Source organism: Argentina silus (assembly GCF_951799395.1).
Source record: "Argentina silus genome assembly, chromosome: 7".
NCBI lineage: Eukaryota > Metazoa > Chordata > Actinopteri > Argentiniformes > Argentinidae > Argentina > Argentina silus.
The window spans coordinates 11,947,809-11,969,878 of NC_139661.1; the positions used below are offsets into that span (position 1 = coordinate 11,947,809).

At 47.3% G+C, this 22,070-nt stretch overlaps 1 protein-coding gene across 1 annotated transcript in view; it reads right to left on the reverse strand.

Annotated features, from left to right (window-relative positions):
- Positions 1-22,070, reverse strand: part of emid1 (EMI domain containing 1) — a gene marked incomplete at its 5' end in the record, with an annotated part of 47,694 nt that overhangs the window by 13,363 nt on the left and 12,261 nt on the right. The gene's annotated exons all lie outside the window — the stretch shown is intronic.

Genomic DNA, 22,070 nt, shown 5'->3' on the forward strand with positions numbered 1-22,070 from the left:
CAGGTGACATCACAGACCCCCCCAGCCCTGGTGGGCAGAGACCCAGCAGGTAAGGGCAGGCCAGGGCAGGGTACTGGGGAGAAACACAGGGGTGGAGGGTGATGGTGCCAGACAGGCCTTTTGTCTCTGCTCTGTATGGAGTGCACACAGCATGCAGCCTGCCTCCCTGAGCCCCATCCATAAATATCATAAAACTTTGCATTTGTATCAAAATCACACAAAACAAAAGCTGGATTTTGCCAAGCCTCTTTTCATTTAGGCTGGTTTTTATTGAATATTAAAATGAGATGCCTGGGAGAGGGAGTTTGTAAGCAAACAATAGCTTCCTTGTATTGTGAGGAGAATGGGCAGTTTCAGCTCTCTTTCTGTCTTGCCTTCATTTTATGAAGTGTGGGAGTTTGTGTTGCTGGGTTTGGGATGTTTTGAATGGACAGACATTTGTGGAGCTCTGAGACTGACTCCTTTGTCTGTGGTGGTCTGGTTCTGTTGGGCCTAGCCAGGTGCTCCTGACACTAACAAGAGGCCGGGGTTCAGAACCTCATTAGAGGCCAGGCAGCATGTCCACTCAGCGTGGCTGTAGCCAAAAACAAGTCGCTAGCCAAAGCAGACATGAAATGGCACCTGCAGCCTTTACAGAGAGGCTGGAAGACAAGACCATTATACTGCTAAAGAAGCTCACTCAATCTCTCTCCTACACTTACAGCCACACTTACTGTAACATATGTCTTATGCACAAGACCTGACAGTGACAGCCCAGACAGAGATGTAGAGAGTTCATTTTCAAGGGCGGAAAGAGAGTGGGAGTGAGTGAAAGGCAAGATGGGTCGAGGCAGTGTTAGAACAAAGGAAAGTGCTAGAGAGAGAGTGCCCACAGAGAGGGTCAAAGAGCAGTGTGAAAAGGACACAGAACACTTGGCGTTGTGTAAATTGAGACTGCTCCAGTAACTTGCCCTAGACCTTGATTTCTAATGTTTTGTATTATAGGCTTCCTCAGGGGGTTACTAGTGCATGTGGAAATTGAACAGCATTAGTGCTGAGAATGTTAAGAAATGGCATGTATTGAGGAATGTGTAAAGAAATACTACTAAAAGAAAAACCTGTCTTTCTACATTTCAGTAAGAATGTGCAAATTTGCGGTCAACCTCGTACTGGGAGTGAACACGCTCTTTGTTCTGCTCCATGTCCGTCTGTCTAGTGTGTGTGTGTCTGTGTGTGTCTGTGTGTGTGTGTGTGTGTGTGTGTGTGTGTGTGTGTGTGTGTGTGTGTGTGTGTGTGTGTGTGTGTGTGTGTGTGTGCGCAACTCAGTGGAAGTTTCCTATGGAGCCAGGCCCATATTGATGGTTGTGTCCGATTTCAAATGGGTTCGGGATTGAAAATATACCCCTATTACAGCACTAAGCACATCCAACCCAGCCTCCCTTTTCAACAGCACCTCTTTTCTCTCTAGACTATAGAACTTTCAAATGCCAAGATCCCTCCACCCACACTCAAACACATTGTCTTAAACATTCAGCCGGCTTTGGCACTCAGACAAGTATCCCCCAAGCACTCCAACCCCCCCGACTTTCATTCTCTTTCTTTCATTCTCTCTCTCTCTTCAAAGATGTACAGGTTAACAAGACTACTCTCTTTCCCTATCCCCAGTGACAGCGTCCTAGAAGCATGGGGGCTGTGTGTGTGTGTGTGTGTGGGTGTGTGTGTGTGTGTGTGTGTGTGTGTGTGTGTGTGTGTGTGTGTGTGTGTTTGTATAAGAAATAAAGTGTGTATGAGGGATGACTTGGATGTGCTGAGTGTGATATATTCATCTGGGCCAACAGTAATAACATAACAGCTAATGAACGCTCCCTGACGGACATGGTTCAGTGTCTCCACTCTCTATGTTCACACTTGGATAATTGCCCTGTTGGGGTGGGTCAAGGGAATGCTTTTGACCTTTGACCCTGAGTTGCTCTGGGCCCTAATCAGTGATTGAATCAGCGCTCTTCATTAGAGGAGTCCCCTGTGGAGAGTGGAGGGGTCCAGATTCTGTCCTGACATCAGCTCAGGCTCTGGTTCATTGCTCTGGTCAGGGGGCTGATCAGATGGGACATACAGCACTGAGGGGATTTTTCCACTGTTTACAAACACACTGCCGAGTCACTTCCTCCCCACTGGTGCAATCCTCTCAATGGTTGGCGGGAGAAGGTGACCCTGCCGCAGTGACAGGGTCATCTAAAACCTCATTCCAGAGTTATCCAGAGCTCTGAGTGTGTGTTTACAGTATGTGCGGTGGAGGAATGTGTATAGTACGTAGCTTTGCTATATTTGTTCAGCACTTTCTATGTACACGAGGTTCTATGTACAGTTCCTCACTCAGTAAGTACACTAGTGTCAATGTAAATCCCTGAATCCCTCCCTGACTGCCATAGTTAACAGCAAAACAGCCACATCTGTATGATCTGTATGATGAGTGGTAATATAGTGGCAGTATGGTGTGTTTAGTTTCACTTATATTCCCGTTCAGGGGGGGTAGCGTTTAAGACAAGGTGCTGTCTTCACTTGAAAAGTACAGTCAATTACTCTGTAAAAGCTGCATTCTGGCAGTCCTGCTGACAAGCTTCTAAAAAGCAAAACACCTTCCCTCACTTTGACACGGGTTACCCAAATAAGCCCCCACCATCAACCTTTAACCATGCCCTTGAGGGTCTTCCATGGCAGTCCAGGGGTCCGGGGGAGGCCCCTGCCAGCACAGGGTAAGAGGGAGAGTGGGCTCTGGGAGCTATCAGACAGAGTGGTGGAGTCTCACCAACCTGTGTGTGTGTGTGTGTGTGTGTGTGTGTGTGTATGTGTGTGTGTGTGTGTGTGTGTGTGTGTGTGTGTGTGTGTGTGTGTGTGTGTATGTGCGTGTGTGTGCGTGTGTGTGTGTGTTTGTGTGTGTGTTTGTGTGCGCGCATAGTCATTTTCACAGGCTCTTTTTGTCGTCTCCCCCCCCCTTGCAACAATATTAATGGGCCAAGGTCAGTCCTTCAGTGTTACTCTCCCAGTGAAAATAAACCAGACCAGAGAGAGAGAGAGAGAGAGGGAGAGAGAGAGAGAGAGAGGGAGAGAGAGAGAGAGAGAGCACATGGTCACACACTCACTCTCACTGGTCCCTCTTCTGAGCTCATTATTTGTTCATGGTTTATTTATTCCTTTTTATAAAGATGTAGCACTGTGCAGAAAGACACAGTCCTGTGGAGGTTTCTACCAGATGGTAAAAGGAGTACAGTATGTGTTAAAGGGGTACAGTATGTTTATGCCTCAAGCCTCTCTTTGGTTATCCACACACACATGGTCTGCAATGGTAGGTGGGTGATTATATGCAAGCTCACACTCATCTCAATGCCTTGGTGACTTTGGAGAGTTTAAACAACAATGAGGTGTTAACTGAAACTATGTGATTTCACCACAGGTCAGACCTGAGAATGAACTCCATCACATTGGACTGACTTGGGGGCTGTGTAAGTGTGTATACCCCCCTTCTTTAGCTTGGGTTTCATAAGGCTGGTTTACCTCAGCCGTGGAGGTTTCCATAGGGAGTATACAGGGTTTGGGAGAGCTGGGAGCAGCTGTGGACACAAACTCCATTCAACACAGCATAGGAGGGAGGAGTCCTGATCCATGATCCATCTCTGTCTGGTCAAAGAGCTGCGCTCAGCGCTCCTACACCATTAGTGACCAGGTGCTGATGACCAGCCAGGGGAGGTGTTTAATCTCTGCCTTCCCCACGCTTCAGGAAGAGTAAAGACCGCTGCTGCGTATGGACAAATACATGGACAAACACTGTTAAAGAACACTCTGCAAATATTTATTCTTAGTACTAACTGGAGTGATGCTCTTCAAGTTATGTCTCTCTCTCTCCCTCTCCCTCTCTCCCTCCCTACCCACCTGCCACTCTCTCTCTCTGAGCACACATGGCTTCCATCTCCTAGTCTGCACAGGGACTGTGGTGCCGTCATCACGGCCTAGGGCTCACCCTCTGTGGGCCAACACAAACCTGTCCTGGACCCTGCCATTTATTGTGCTTTCCCAGGATTCCAGCTTTGCTTTTATTAGGTGATTGGCTGAGAGGGAGGGACAGCCTTTCTCATTTCCTTCCTCTGTAGTGGAGCGGCCACTCCCATTGCGACCCCCCACCTCAGCTCTCAGTGCAACAGCCCATATTCAGTTCTCATACTGCAGTGCCCAATTGGTTTACCTGGGACTCTATAATTAGGGCTAGGGGTAGGAGGGTGGTCCTGAGACAGAAATGTACTAGGCCTACTGTATATCCAGAACTCAAGGAAACAGTAAGTTAAACTGAGAAAGCCCTTGCTCTTTACAAACACACACACACAGGTATGCGTGCACAAGCACACACACACACACACACACACACACACACACACACACACACACACACACACACACACACACACAGCAATGGCTGTTCTTGAAAGCAGACTTGCAGGGGTGTTGGGACAGCCAAACTCCAAATGAAACCAGACATTTGGACCCTAAGTTGAGGGTGGTGGGGGTCAGAGAGAGGGCGTGAGGGGCTCTCACCTGCTACAGACACATCTCACTTCATCAGTCAACACAGGCAGACACTCAGACAGGAGAGCTCTGCCTGGCAACCACATACTCCTCCCTCCACCACCACCTAGACCTCCATCACTAATGGCTCTGAGAGCAGACTGCATGGGAACTTAACACACACTTGGCCTGGCCACTCAGAGGTGTCTGGGAGGCTGCGGAACTGCTTTCCTCTTAGTGCAACTACTCAGAGTTCGGTTACTAGATGAGCTGTTAACTGGCCTCCTCAGTGCAGGTAGAGACAGACCCAGCATGGTTGCATATAACCACATCAGCTCCTCCGCAGAGTGTGGCATGCCAAGGTGGCCCCACATATGGAGCAAAGCCCAAACACACACACCACACACACCACACACACACACACACACACCACACACACACACACACACACACACACACACACACACACACACACACACACACATACACACACACACACACACACACACACACACACACACACACACATACACACACACACACACACACACACACACACACACACACACACACACACACACAAACACAGTGCAGCGCTGGGCCTGGCCTCTGTTCTCAGATCAGCCTTGTCAACTCATCTAGCCAATCCAGATGTGCATGCAGACGGACAGAGCCTCTAATCTTACACAGGAAAAGGGGTTTTCTTGCCTCGCCTCCCACCTCCCTGTCCCAGACATAGGCTGCTACTCCCTACATCTCCCTCCCCCCTCCCTTCATCTTTCTCTCCTCCTTCCCTCTTCTACTCCCCCCCTCTCTCCTCCATGCCTGTGGTGAGGCTGATGGCACAGGGAGGGACCATGTCCCAGACGGCTCTGTGGGGTCTGGCTGCCCCCCCCCCCCCCCCCCCCCTCCGCCTCCCCCCCGGCAGGCAGTGATATGTAATTACAGAGCAGGGCCTGGCTGTGCTGTTTGCTGCTGCTGTGGGCCAAACACATCTGCTTCTACTGGAACCCTGGGAGACTGAACCTGGAACCTCTATAGGCACAGACAGACAGGAGAGGATGGACCCTTCTCCAAAGGGTGCAGCACTTACACTGATCTCCCTCCCCTTACACTCCCCTCAAACCCCTGCTTATTGCATGTCCTAAAGGTCAAGTCTACTGGTAGGTACCACTCAGGAGGAGTGCAGCTCCCTGGCCCACCTGACAGTCTGGACTGCTAAGAATCGCTCCAAGGCATCCTCATAAACAATAACTACAATACAATAACAAAGAGCTCTGTTTTATAACCTCTCAGCCTTAGCCCCCCTCCCACTCCCACCTTTGATACCTCCCTCTGTTGTTGACCACTTTCTTTGTTCCAGTCTCCAAATATCTTTCTCCCTCACTCGTCACCCTATGGGACCTTCTAGATACATCTCCACCACACGATGCCCTCGATGCCCACAACAGCAATAACAACAACAACTGGATCAGTGTGTGTTCAAAGACACAGCCACAGAAAATAAACCATTGTGGAATGCGATATTCCAACAAACAAATGAGAAAATTCAAGGCTAAACAGGTTCAAGAATTATTTTTTTAAAAAGTGGAAACACATTAACCCCATGTCCCCCCCCCCAAAAAAAAAACAACCTAGAGATTGTTAGTGAATGGCAAAATGGAAACAATCTTCTTGGTGCCGCAAAAACAAACAATACTGTGGTGTGTGTAAAGTGGCTAAAATTAGCAGCGGGCACATCTGGGGAAGTGAAGCATGCTGGGTTTGAGACGGCATGCAGTTGGGATGCACCACAAAGTCACGGTTTTGAAACATTTCCTTGGCTTGAAAGCAACAGATGTGTAATAAAAGCGCAAGGCAGAGGCTGACGTTACTGACTCACACCCAGAACCACTTTTATGAAGAGAGACACAATAACACAGAAACCTGATAAAAAACCCACTCCTTTCATGTCCTCTTGACCCCATTTGACCTGCATGGACACCTCCACTCTTTCTCCACCCGACTCTTTCTCCAACTCTCTCTCTCTCTCTCTCTCTCTCTCTCTCTCTCTCTCTCTCTCTGAACCCAAGTGGAGTGGTGTCCTGTGATGTGTCTTAGTATTCCCCCCCTCCCTCCTCTTCCTCCTCCCCAGGCCTGTCCTGTGGTCACCAGAGTGCAGCGCTACTACCAATGTCGGGTGAAACCACACGTAATTCTTCTGTTTCTTTAGTGTGGCAGGGAGGGAGGGGACTGTCTGTGACCTCTCCACATAATACACTCCCATCACACCACAGTAATTAAAACGCCTCTCCTCCTCTCAGCCAATACTTTGCCACAAGTGGCCCACAATTAAGTGCTCCAAAAACAATTGGGCCCTGGAATAAGCTTGCTCAATAGCCTCCACACACACACACACACACACACACACACACACACACACACACACACACACACACACACAATCAGCCAAGCACAGACGCATGCAGGCATGCGCTGACGCACTCAGGCACTAATGCAGGCACACACACATGCACGCACGCACGCACACGCGCACACACACACACACACACACACACACACACACACACACACACACACACACACACACACACACACACACACACACACACACTAACAAACAGAGCAGAGCCACAGCTTTTGTCTCGTTGACTGTTGGACAGGTTGGAGACATGATGTACTGAGAAGCTAAGTAAAACCTACTTCTCAAGAGTTAATCTTCTATGAGATATTAAACACAGGATCATAATACATAATACACAATTCTTATTCTCAAAGTTTAGGAAGGGGAAAGCTGAATTTTCATATCATATCAAACCTGAAATTAGGAATACTGTTAAGGCAGGTATTGTATTGCACTCTTGGCTTGAGTGCAGCAGGAAAACTGTGATCAGAGAAATATGACAATGTTTTCCAAAGCTAAGAACAGTGATTGAATCTACAAACCCATGTAAAAACCATGGTGAGGGCTATTTTACACTCTGTGGTTAGCTCCCTGCAAAAACATGCTGGTGGAATTCTTGGCCAGTGAACCCTGTACTCTGCCCCTGTTCATTACCATAGGGGGGTTGACATGAACTCCAGCACACTCTGCCCACAACTGCAGTTGAGCAGAATCCAGGCCAATCCACAGGCTCTCTTCTAAACATCCTGCGTCCTGCATCCTATGCTATATACAGTTGGTGCTGCGGGGCTAAATCCTGTGTCCTAAATGTTTGAAGGACATGTCCACTCCAACACGCATAGTTTATGTCTCAGAAGAATTCAGAGGTTGGTTTGAACACTCATTATAGCTTTGAGGTCTATGGTTGCCCAACATAACCATAGAACTGTGTTTTCCTTACTGAGATCTGATCTGTGTATGTGAGAGCCCATGAGGTTAAGGTTTATTAAAAAAAGGCTTAAACCTCCCCCACCCTCCCGTCACCACCCGCCTAAACAACCAAAACAATCAGGGCTCCCCTATGACAACTGTGTAACAATGACCATGGCAACCAAACACAAAAAGTTTGAATTCAATGACTATATGATAGTGAGTACACACAGCTCCCAAGCCAGGCAGCCGTTGCCAGATGTAGCCATTCCAACTCCCCTCGCGGCGATATTCTGCTTCAACAGCAAACCGTAAACCTGCCTCAATCCGCTGGGCTATAAATGAACTCAGAGCACCAAAGATGTGTGCTGAGAGAAGGACCAAGCTTTCCATTTCCCTTGTTTGAATTTTCCTCAGAATTCAACTCCTTTTACAGAACATTGTCTATAAGCTATTATTTGATGTGTCATCATTCAAAGGGATCTCTCTAAAGGCACCCACATTGCGCCTGCCTTTTTTATTTTTTGTTGCTTGGATGATTTCACTCAGACATTCATCCATGAATGAGAGTTTCCACAGAAACTCTGCCCTTTCAAGGAAAAAACCGCAAGCATTGTGAAAAATCTAAACACAACTACTTCTCAACATTCCTTCTCTGAAGTTAAGACTGGAGCAGATTGCCCAGACCTTGCCAGTTACATTACTCATTGGTCTGTAAGATCTCTAGTTATTCACGTTATTCACGTTATTCTTGTAAAAAAAGTCATACTCATCAGTTATTATCGATATAACACCAACATAAAAGTCTGGCTGCGTGGTATTTAGGCTGGGATGGCACCTCTTTTACAGATAAAACACAACTCATATGGGGCTGTGTTATGACGCCTGTGCTCTAGGTTCCTTCCCTGGCAGAGGATGTAGACATGGAACATTAGATGATTACAGTGCTGTGTCTGCCTGCCAGGACGCATGTTAACAGAAGAAGCTCCCACACACACACACACACACACACACACACACACAGCTGGTTCTCAAAGGCCTTGATTTAGAAGACTCATATACAGTACTATCCACAGATACAAATGTCACTATCGATTTGGAACGACTATAAAACCTTTACACATAAAAACACACAAAAGAAAGAGCTGCATGTTAAAAAATAGTCTAGTCCTTTACACATAAACGAACTGAAAAGACACAAATCTCTTCCACTAGATGATATATGAAGCCCCCCTATCAGTGAACATTTACTGCATCATCCATAGACAAACAAACATACACACATGGACAAACTCTCAATGCTATGGCTCTCAGCCAGGAGCAACATAACTCCTTCCACACTCATGGTTCAAGTCCAGATTGATGGTTCAGGCCCAGATTGCTGCCTCATTGTTTTATCCATCAGCTCTGCAAAATCTGAACATCAATCTTCACACAACCATACACACATGTGCGACTGTGAGCCTGACACACACACACACAACAAAAACAGTTTTCAGATTTTCTATGAAGTTGGATCCTCTCCCAACGCGATCATTTACAACACACACACACGCACGCACGCACGCACGCACGCACGCACGCACGCACGCACGCACGCACGCACGCACGCACGCACGCACGCACGCACACACACACACACACACACACACACACACACACACACACACAATTTTCCCAGTAAGCCATCTCATGCAGAGGTCAGGGGAGAGCTGTCTGTGGCTGTAGGGCAGTTGAGGAACAGAGTGCCTCCCTCCTGCTACGGCTTCCTCCCTTAACAGCACAGCACTCTACAGGAAGAGACTTGGAAACGCTAGTTCCTGTGCATCTGTAACATCAGTACAAATACCACTCTCTCAAATCAGCCAGATCTACTGTGACCAATCTCACAGTACTGTACTCACAAACAGATGCAGCACCAAGCTATGGACACCCATAAACCAGGCATATCCACAGTGAAACCATCAATCCACAATATACTTCAGTGTCCAAGACCTGTGACCTCGTTCAATGGTGGAGAGTGACTGAAAACCAGTGCTTGAGAGTGCAATGGCTGCTTTCCCCTTCTGGGCTAAGGATGCACATAAACCCTACTCAAGGTTCCCTCAACATTTACTCTACAGCTGCTTTGGGTTTTAACAGGCACAGCATGTTTGGCTGAACTATGGGACTCAGGAGGCGGATGGAGACACTATCTGTCACTATCATGGGTTCAGTTGCATGAAGGGTTCATTGGGGATTGAAGTTATTGCTAGAAAAGCGTGGTCACTGATTCTTGAGGACACAGACCCGGCATGCTTGCACGCAAACACACACACCGGCACGCACACACACACACACACACACACACACACACACACACACACACACACACACACACACACACACATACACACACAGGGGTAATGGCTGTATGAGACTGAGCTGCTTTCAGTCTAATCCCTGCTTCAATGGTCTCCTGTGTGCCAGGCATTCCTGTGTCTTTTTAGGACTTTCTGGGGATTAGACCCCACTTACTTCCAGGGGCTGCGGGGCGGGATCAAAGCTGATTGGGCTTTAGGGTCCAGGGTGGTGGCGTGTGGAACACTGAGCCCATACTCAGGTGAGCCTCACAATGAGGGAGCAGGAACATGACTCCATGGCAGAGACATGAGACGGTCACATAGGTCACACACCCATGGTGGGGGTCAAACCTGCAATAATCCATGTCAATGCTAACCCATGCTGTGCTGACTGATGGCTGGGCCTTAGGAGGCTCTGGATATGGGCTCAAACCTCAACAACAACTGAGGTATTCTGGTCTTCAGTTCATGGAGGTTACACAAGCAAGGAACACAAATCAGAAATGATTCAATTTGCTCTGTCATATGATCTACTACACAGGAGGAGTCATTGATGGAGATGATTATGGATGAAAGACACCCTTGTACAATGAGAGAGAGAACAGAGGTCAGCCACAATCTGGGTCTCGGAAAGTCATGATGACTAACACATGACTTTGTCAACGTATTGTAACACTGCTCTACCTCCACACTGATGCCTGGTATCTGCCTCTCTCTCTGTCAGGGATTAACAATCATCCAACGAAACAGAAGAAAGACCAAACAAACACTTGGACAGATCTCATCATTGCACAATGTAGATGAATGGCTTAACTGACCTCAAAACAGTTGAACAAATAGACAAAATGGCCGTTGCTTGGCCTTTACCCAGGTAGAGCCACATGACTATCACACTCCTAGAGAGAGCATCATTCTTGATAGTTTATTCCACAAAGGAAACATGAAAGTAAATCAGTGTTTATGAAAACAAACAGGTCACATAGAAGCTGAGATGGCAGACGTCTCAGCCACATCACTCTTGTCTTCCGGCACATACAAGAGGAGGATTAACATGGTTTTATGAGGCCCTCCTAGGCACACTCTGAAAATAAACCTGCTTTGCGCCTGCCGCCCACAGCCCCCCTCAAAACACATGCTAAATGCCAATTGAGTGTGTCCATATACACAGAGGAAAAACACCCACACACCAGAGCTCATACACATACATACACACACATACTGTACATACACACACCACTGCTCTCTTTGCGTGCAGGAATTTCAATGGCTAATCCGTGTATAGCCTTGGATATCCGGAGCATCGCCATCTCAACCTAAATTAAACACAATGTGACAAACACGCACTTCTTCAGTTATACAGCTACACACAGACAGGAGAGAAACCATTGAAATAGTTGCAGGGTTATAAAAGAACAACGTTACAGCCATAGCCCTGGACACGGACGGACCATGTGACTGAATGGCAGGCCTCTGCAGAGCCCACAATACTCCAGCACAGACATATTCACACTTACAGTATGAAATAGTTTTTTGTCTATTACATAAATGCATACAGTACAGTATGTCATATTCCTGTAAGCTTTAATTAATCTATTGGCAATATGAAAATAAATAATAAAAGAAGTGACCTTTTGAGGACCTAAGCTTTCAGCACAATGCAAGCGGGACCGGGCAGGAGTGAAACTCCCCCTGGCATTTAATGAATAGGTTAGCCAAGACAAATATGCTCCAACTATGTGTGTGTGTGTGTGTGTGTGTGTGTGTGTGTGTGTGTGTGTGTGTGTGTGTGTGTGTGTGTGTGTGTGTGTGTGTGTGTGCGTGTGTGTGTGTGTGTGTGTGAACTGCCACTCCCCATCTTTGTATAGTGTTATCTTTTCTGAATGTGAAGAGCTGCTCTTCTCTTCCTGCTATCAGCCCAGGTGAGCTGCCCTCTCATCTACACAGGTGCAGAAGATCTACACCTATCTCACCCTCATCTGAACCATCCACCCCAGCTCCCCCTTCTCCTGCACACAGCAGCCAGGAACTGGGTCTGGGTCCAGGCAGTGTTACAGAGACGTGTGGGTCTGTCTCTCATCTGGTCCCTTTGACAGACAGAAATAAAGTGAGCCCTCATGCGGGCTGTTTGTGTTTTGCACCATTGGAGATAAGTGTGCATGCTCTGTGCAGCTCTGCTCTGTGCAGCTCACAAATGGATGATAAGAAGAGGACAGGTGCCAGGAGCATGACAGAGCAGGGCTGGGGGAGAAGAGGGGAGGGGGCAGCAGGGGCCAGCAGTTCAGGATAGAGGGCTTAGGCCAGGGGCCATGCAGCCCAACATGAGGCCTTCCTCAGAGGTACGTAAGTCTCCAGATCAGGGTCATGGAATGTTTACTCAGTCGCAGGCTCCAGTGTGGACGCTTAAGTGGTTTGAAAGAAAAGAGCCAGAGCTGTGTCTGTGTGTGTGTCTGTGTGTGTGTGTGTGTGTGTGTGTGTGTGTGTGTGTGTGTGTGTGTGTGTGTGTGTGTGTGTGTGTAATGACATTTCTGCATCTAGGGGCCTGTACCGCTCTGCATTCTACAAGGGCAAATAAAACAAGGCGCAGACACCAGTCAATCTTAACAAGCCACTCAAACGAACCAACGAACAAACGCATGCATGCATGCATTCACAGACATACACAGCCCCTGCTCAAATGCACCCCTCCCCATCGTTATTGTTTTACTGTGGCTAAAAGAGGGAGTAGTTTCTTTTAAAGGCCGGATTTATTAAGCGTGTGATGAGAGCACTCAGAGTCGTACTGCAGACGTGGGGGTTTGGCCTTTCTCGAAAGTCTTGGCCCAAATACACTGCAGCCAGTGGAGGACACAGTCAGGGAGGCCCCTAGAGACAGCCTCTCCTTCCAACTCTCTCTCCCCCGACTCTCAGCCAAGGATGAGGAGACGCTGCTCTAGTGATGAAGTGCTGTAGCCTTCCTGTGACATCCTCTCTCAGGCCCAGGCAGGGCTCAGACTCAGGCCCAGGCAGGGCTCAGACTCAGGCCCAGGCAGGGCTCAGACTCAGGCCCAGGCAGGGCTCAGACTCAGGCTAGAGGGCTCAGACTCAGGCTAGAGGGCTCAGACTCAGGCCCAGGCAGGGCTCAGACTCAGGCTAGAGGGCTCAGACTCAGGCTAGAGGGCTCAGACTCAGGCCCAGGCAGGGCTCAGACTCAGGCTAGAGGGCTCAGACTCAGGCCCAGGCAGGGCTCAGACTCAGGCCCAGGCAGGGCTCAGACTCAGGCTAGAGGGCTCAGACTCAGGCCCAGGCAGGGCTCAGACTCAGGCCCAGGCAGGGCTCAGACTCAGACTAGAGGGCTCAGACTCAGGCCCAGGCAGGGCTCAGACTCAGGCCCAGGCAGGGCTCAGACTCAGACTAGAGGGCTCACTGACATTATGATGGAAAAACATGTCGGCTCTCTGACTGCATTGTACAACCTTAACACTGTAAGTCACCCGCAGGAAGCGAAAGAAAGAGATGAAGGCAGGTAAACTGAATGGGAGTGACGTAAAGACAGAGGTAAGAAATAAACAAATAATGAAAGAAGGAGTTAGATAGAATGAGGGAGGATTCTATTCATGGTGTTTTTGCCCCCTTCTTGCTCCCTCATTTTCCCAGCCAGAAAATGAGGGTCTTATCTCTGAAAGGCACTTGAACAGAACATGCCCACAGACAGAGCTGTGTGAGTGAAGACATGCACACACAAGGATTAACACATACACACACACACACGCACACACACACACACACACACACACACACACACACACACATACACACACACACATACACACACACACACACACACACACACACACAAGAGGTTCCCATGCAGGGTTGTGGGAGAGGATTATAGGATCAGGGGAGAGGGACAACAGAGGCAGTTTAAAACACAAAAGGAGTAAAATGCCAGATCCATCACTGGCTTTACTGTAGAAAATAACAACAGAGAGAAATAAAAAAAAGTAATACTGAGCCATAAATCATGTCCTCTCGTCAGCTAATAAAACAGACTGTGTGATCACAGCTCGAGGTCAACGGGGGTCAGCTGACCCCGCGGGGCCCCAGCAGGGGGAGGGCGTGTTGAACTGGAACCCTATCTCAACATTTCATTTCAAAGGAACACAACCACCCCCCTTAACACAGACTTACACAAATATGAATGACTCATTCATGCTTTATCTACACGTATTCACATTGAAGAATAAAACATATCACTGAGTTCAGTCATGCGATACTACAGTACCACACCATTGGCGATGATGACAGGATATAGTTTCATTACCACGTTTCATAGGAAACAAAGATGGCCACAAGAGAATATCCACTGCATTTATGACTAGTTAAAGGGGTCCTTTCTGGCTGTTAACTGTGTTTAAGTTGTAAATCATGTGCAGGCGGGACCCCCCATGGTCACCGGGGTGTGATTTATCTGAGTGGTCCCAGTCACGGCAGTCAGTGGAAGCCTGCCGAGCGTGGAGCTCCAGAGATTAACACTACAGCCAGATGAAGTGCAGCACTGTGACACACACGTACAGAGACATTATAAAACATCCAGCCAATCTCTCTGTCTGCTGCATCTCCCTTGCGTGTGTGTGTGTGTGTGTGTGTGTGTGTGTGTGTGTGTGTGTGTGTGTCCCTCTCCCTCCCTGATGTCTGGCTGTGTGAGTTGTGTTCTGGAGGTGGCCCAAAGGCCTTGGCTGAGAGGGACTGGAGCTCCCTAGGCATATGGTAGTGTAGTAAAGAGGGATGGATGTGTCCTATCCCTCAGCCTGACTCCAGGCCCATGAATGGCTGAGACAAGGCTAGATAAATCAAATTGTGGCATCCAAAGGTAAAGAGAGAGACAGAGTGTATGAGGTTAAATGTGTGTGTGTGTGTGTGTGTGTGTGTGTGTGTGTGTGTGTGTGTGTGTGTCTCAGAGTGAGAGAATGAGATATCATATGTTTGATATGGTAAGTAGGACAAGGTGTGTGAATGTGGATAAGGGTGTGAGCATGTGCATGTGTAAGTTGAGTGATGAGATATTACTGGATATAACTGTCATACAAAATCATCAACAGTAACCCCAACTCAAACAATCCAGTAGTGTCATCTGAGAGGAAGACTACTGAAGAAGTGGTAAAAAAACTAAGGATTATTGAAAAGTGTGAGAAGGACCGGACGGGATTAGAATGAAGAACATACATTTATTCCCCAGTAAACCTCAGACGGTTATGGACATGATAAAGCGGACTCTACACACTAGGGGTCAGATGACAAACTAACACAAGTTAACATTACGTTATATCTGACTCCAAAAGAAATGTTATGATTAATAATGATTGCTAATGATTTGCTCATCCCTGTGTGACATATGCTATTACCATGCTTTAGTTGGTTCAATACCTGATGCCGATGACTCAAGTCTAATGTACGCATCGCTAACTATGCATTAATTGTGAACTCTTATGTGATAACCTGGTCACAATTATGTTGTGCTGTTTTAACAGAACCTTTATCTAGAGCACAACATAATATGAATATGATAATTGTGGACTATTGTGGAAGTTTCTAAGCCCGCCCACCCAGGACAAATTGAAGAACAAAGTCTATGACCATTTATGTTTTATCAGCAGCCTGTTAAAACTACTCATGAAAGCTGTAAAAATCACAAGTCACAATTTTGGACAATCAGTGTTAAAAGAAGTCTTTTAAACCCATTACGGACCTATCTACATAAAAATGGTCTTTATACAAAGCCATCATAAAAGTATTTAATTTAAAAGCTTTATGAAAGCTTTATAAAAGTATTATAATTACATATGACATCACTTGGTGGTGAGATGATGACATGCTGAAGCAAGTGGAAAATGAAAGTAATTTTGTGCACTAAAGCCTTTCACCATATTTCTGTGGGGGAATGAGGGTGGAAAGGGGAGAGAGAGGAGAGGGGCGGTTATCATAATTGGGATGTGAGATAGACCCTCAGGCTCCTCCGCTGCTTCCATAGTGACAAGGTTTAATAATAATCCCTATCTCTGCCATGGCTGACTCATGGAATAATATAGACGACCATATCAGTCTGAGAGTCTGTGAAGCGTGCATAAATGCACAGGCATACACAAACACATACACACACACATACACACACACTCCTATACAAGTCCTTACTCAACATGAAATAGTATTCAAAAGGGCCATATCACAGCGTCACTAAATTATCAATCCAAATAGTCAAACTCTATTAAACGGTCCACTTCCAATCCCATAGACATCAAATGCTAAGTTTCATTTGCTCCTTCCAGAACTACAATATCATGGGTCCTGTGGGCATTGATTAGGGCAGGGGAGCAATCCTGGTGAGAGATTTTGAAGCCAGCTATCCCATGTGGCCATGGGGAGAACAGTAGGGCATCACAATGGCTGGTGCCAAATAAGACAGTTTTGGACTGCGATTTTGGTTTCTATTATTTGCTACTATTATATGTAGTCTTCTCCCTGTGCCACGTCAGAAGCATGTGTGCCAAGGTTGGTGCCACCAATCATATATTGCTCTCATAGGAATTCATTGGGCAGTCAGTAGTTCACTTCATCCAGTTATTTATATATTATCAATGGATTGGAGTAGTCCACAAATCTATTTTCTCTCTTTCTGCCATCCCTGGGTTGACTGCACCCTCCTGTTGTCAAATCACCCCATGCTGCTTCACTCTCTGCATTCCAGCTCTAACACACTGTACCATGTTCTGCCATTCTCTATCAACACCTTCGCCTTCAACGGGCGATTTCACCTCAACATTCTATCAAAGGCACGCCAAAAGAAGACACAGGAGAGGCACAGGAGACACGATGGGTGTTGATGTTAGGTGATGATAGCCCTCCCCTCCCTCTGTCCTTCAGACAGATCCACAGAGCAGGGACACTGCCTGGTGCTGACATGGCCTGTCTACGTCTCAGACCCTCCTGCAACACTGTGGAGCACTACGCTACACTGTGAAACACTAAGCTGCGTAGTGGAACCTGGCTGTACTAGATGGTTCAGGTTTCTGCTCTGTCAGGTGCAGCCAGGAGAAAGGAATTCCAGTTTGCAAAGGAGCTCCTCAGTATGATGAGTGATTCTAACCAGGGTTTGTAATTCATCTCCCAGCATGTACTCTCCCACCCCTAGGTGGATCAGAGTGTGTGAGGCCTGCATCACGGTTTTACAAATACAGAGAGAGAGTAGGAGAGTGTCAGAACCAGGCCAGGCCAGGACTGGACTGTCTGTCCCTCATAAACGCCTCAGGAATCTCTGTACCTCTGGCAGGTGTCCATAGTAACCACAGCATTCCGGACTGGCAATGAATGAGGGAGAGTGGAGGGGAAATGAAAGAGAGAGAGAGAGAGAGAGAGAGAGAGAGAGAGAGAGAGAGAGAGAGGAGAACCAAATGGGGAGTGAGTGTACTACAAGGCTGATAGAACTATGTCTGGCTATCTTACACCTTCACCTCCATATCTGACTGCTGAATGCTGAGGAAATGTTATGTAATGTAATGCTTATGTTATGTAATGCTATGTTACATTTGAGATGCTTCCTTCACAATCACGATCCTCTTCATGACTCGCTAAATGCACGGAGGGACATTGTCCTTAGTGGTATGACATGGTTAGAACATACACCTTTGGGGGTTTGGAGTGTGATATGTATGAAAATGAGTCCATGTTGAAGGGTTTCCTGCGATAGTGTTGTGGGTACAGTAGCAAAGGAACAATTCATGCTATTCTTCTACAGCTGGTCCAACCCTGTACCCCTCCTTACCCACCCACCCACACCCAGCGAGGTACCAGTGCATGGGTCCCACAGAGAACAGATATTCTTTGTTTCAATGGGACTTGGTAGTTAAATAACAGTTAAATAGAAATACTTCAGTCAGTCCAGTCAGTATTCTGTCCTCTCCACCGCAGGATAATGCCACCAACCTTCAACATTCATTTCAATCAGGATACAAATATTTGTTTTCTCATCCCTTTATTCCCTACAATGACCTTATTTTCCTCACTGCTGGCAGAAAAAAGACATCCAAACCCTGTGATGTCCCTGCCAAGTGTCAGCCCTAACAATGAAAGATGTCGGAAGAGAGGACATCCCTTTCTCCTTCCTCTTTGTCTCTCTCCCTCTTCTCTCTGCTCTCTCTACCTGGCAGCACTTAGGGCAACGTGTGTCTTTGGAGCTGAGCCACCCGCTCACTCGTTCAGACACTCTCCTTTTTCATCGCTATCTCTTTCTCCATCTACAATGGAGTGAATAGATTACAGTATTACCCGTCTGAGAGAGGGAAGGAAGGGGCAGGGAGGGGAACAGGGGTCTGAAATGAGCTGGGACTTTCAGCACTTCTAAACAGAGTCTGAGGTTGAGAACCCGTCTGGCTGCAGATTCAGTAACTCAGCCTCAATGGGTTTCTGTTTACATGAGCGGCTAGGTTTACACAGCCAAAGTGGAAGTTTCATATAAAACGCATTAGCTGGGAATAATCCTTTAGTTCTTTTGTGAATAGGATGTAATGATGGGGTGATGTCCAGAGAGGAAAACCTCTTGAAGAGGACAACAAGGAGAGCTGAACAAAGGCAGGAACACACTGAATAGACGGTTGAGAATCAGTGCATTACTTCAGCCTGCTCTGTCAGATGAGAAGAAACCATCTATCCCAAGACAACAAACTACACAATAACTTGCATAATGGTCGTTCTCAGGGACCTACTTCTCTCAATTGCATCAGCCACTAGCTCTCGAGACCCAGACAGCCAGTGAATCATATGCCTGCCATCTCCATCAGGTGAGTGTGTGTGAGCCCTTCAGATAGACACCGTGGAGGCAAGCCAACAGAAATAATACAGCCATGACATCACCCAGTGCTGAAGAGCACCCTGCCTCCTCCCTGCCTCACACCAATAACAGCAGCAGATAGGGCTCTGACTGGAGGCAGAACGGTGCAGTGACAGTGCATCCAAACTCCTTCCACTCTCTCTCCTCACGTCACAGCTCAACACCCAGCATACTAATTTACTGTCCCTGTCTGCCTGTCTGTCATAGAGCAGACAAATCACTATGTGAAAGAGTGTAGTGTTTATTACTGTGTCTGTCTGAGCAGGTGTGCATTAGTGAAATACTATATGTAAATATATATAAATGCCTTTGTGTGTTGCCACGGAGCATACATGTGTCTGTCTTTGAGCAGGTGTGTGTCTGTTATTGGGATTGTGGTTTGTTTAATTGTTGTAATCACTATATGTGTGTGTGTGTGTGTGTGTGTGTGTGTATGTGTGTGTGTGTGTGTGTGTGTGTGTGTGTGTGTGTGTGTGTGTGTGTGTGTGTGTGTGTGTGTGTGTGTGTATTGTTGCCAGGCTCTGGCTGTGAGCTCAGTGTGAAGGAGTGAGAGAGTCATAAACACCTGAGGAGGCAGGAACACACAGCCTGGCTCATTAGGGTGTATTTATGTTACTGACGGAGGGGGACAGAGCACTCCACTCTCTGCTCTGGCCACGGCTCTGGCCGTGGCGGGAGTCCAACCATAACACCAGGGCCGTTAAGCCCCCCTGGATGAGTCCCCGGGGGCAGCGGGCGGGCGGAATGCAGGCCTGGGTTTGGAGGTCCAGGGGTACGTCCTGTTGTTAATGAGCTCACCCTGCAGGGCCTCTCTGGCTCACAGCCCTGACCCAGTATCCCACCTCCTCTTCCTCCAGCCCTGAACCAATGACCCAGCCCATACAGTAGGAGCACACCACATATCCATGCTCATCACTCAGAAGGTTCTGTTCTACTAAGCTACACCTCTTTACCGACACATCCCCTCTTTAATCAGGAAGAAGGCGAATGAAAAAAGCTTCTTCTAAATTCTACTGTCAAAACAGCATATTGGGCAGCATGATGATCATATTCCTATCTCCCATCATAAAGGATGAGACACATCAAATTCATGTGATGCATCTAAAGTCCCTGACTCCCTAAAAAACCTGTCATTCAACGTCTGAAGAAGGAGAAGAGAGAGGAGCCTGTGTCTGTGTGTGGCAGTATGATTCCAGTCTCTGAGCCGTGACAGTGGAGGACTCGGGACAGTGGAGGAGATATGAGCTCTCTCCTAAATGACGCATGTCTTACACGCTCCATTAGTGCTGGGTAAACAGCACTGTGCTCCTCATCTGTCTGACGCATGCTCAATAACTCACACACACACACACACACACACACACACACACACACACACACACACACACACACACACACACACAAACACACACACTCTCTTTAAGTGCCTGATACAGAGTCTCTGTACTGAGGAGAACTGCCACTGTCTTACATGTTGACAGACATATTCACCCACACACACAACACTAACAGTCAGGTTAGAAATTGCCATGATGGGTCTCTTAGGAGTTGTGAAAATCTTATCAGTGCCTTTATTCTTCACACTTTCCCTGTTTCTACGCCCTACTGTAAATGTACTGCCTCTCTCTGCCAGACACACTATTTAATCTGGTCTCATATATCAGACATCTGATCTAGAGAGACACACTTGTTCCTATACCCTCCATTGTTCCTTGTTCCACCCAATGAGGTGAAGTCACTTCTCCAGAGTCAAGGCGATTGGTTCCACTGGCCCAAGAGGGAAGCGTTGTCCTCTCTGTTTGCTTCCTGCACGGAGCAGAGCCAGGCATGGGTCTAATTAAACAGTGTGCAAGTGCAGTTCGTCCAAAACCCCTTCTCCAGTCCTCAAACCAGAACTAATCACAACCATCACCAGGCCTCCTGGCTGTCTGAAAGGACTCTGCACCACATAAGCAACAGTCTGAGAGTCCGATTTAGATTTTAGAGGGTGAGAGTGTTGCTATTGAACCCACTCATACATCCAGCAGGCTTTTGGGAGGTCTCTGACATGAAGAGCAGTAAATTATGTCATCACCGCTTACCACAGACTAATCCCTCTGTTGTGGCTGTCTGTCTGTGGTTTGGGTGAAGAGAGGAGGGTGTTGGTGGTGGGGAGAGGCACAGCATGTGAGATAAACTTTTTCCTCAATCCCCGCCCATTGGACCAAAAAAAACTTGTGTCTCTCTCATGTGGCATTGTATATGTTTATGATGAATATGCAACCAGACAATCAAGACTTTTGGGAGTACACAGAACATCAAACAAATACGGCAAATAAATAGTATACACACACAGCAACAGCATAGCAACCACTAGCATTCTTTCCTTTCTGCTTTCATACTAAACATTCTGCCTTTCAAGACACAACTGCTGGAGGGAGGGAAAAGGAGCCGAGGGGAGGAGGGAGGACGTTATTAAATTTTACCCGTTGAAATCTGCGGCTTCCTGGGGCTCTAATAACACAATAATAGGGATAAGTGTCTGGGGGGAGAGAGAGAGAGAGAGAGAGAGAGAGAGAGAGAGAGAGAGAGAGAGAGAGAGAGAGAGAGAGAGAGAGACGGAACGAGGACAGAGGAAAAATAGAAGGAAAGGTACAGTATAAGGGAGGAGAGGAGAGATGGCATAGGTAAAGAAAGGAGAGTTGAGTGGAGGTAGGCCTGTGAAAGAGATCCATCGACGGCTGTCCCATAGGGACCCAGCACCAGGCCAGGTGAACTCATCAGAGCTGGATAGAACCACCAGCAGCACATAGCTCCATCAATACAGGCTTTGTCTCTGCGTCAACGTCAAAACATTGAGAATATGCCTCATTACCTTGTCAAAATCCACCCAAAATCTATTTATTTTATTTTTTTGTTATGCGATACAACTACTGCATGTCACTCTGCACCTATGAGAATGATGCCTGAGTGAATTGAGAGATGGTAATTGGTTTAAGATCAGTCGAGTTGAGGGACAGCATACAGGGGCAGTGCACCTTTA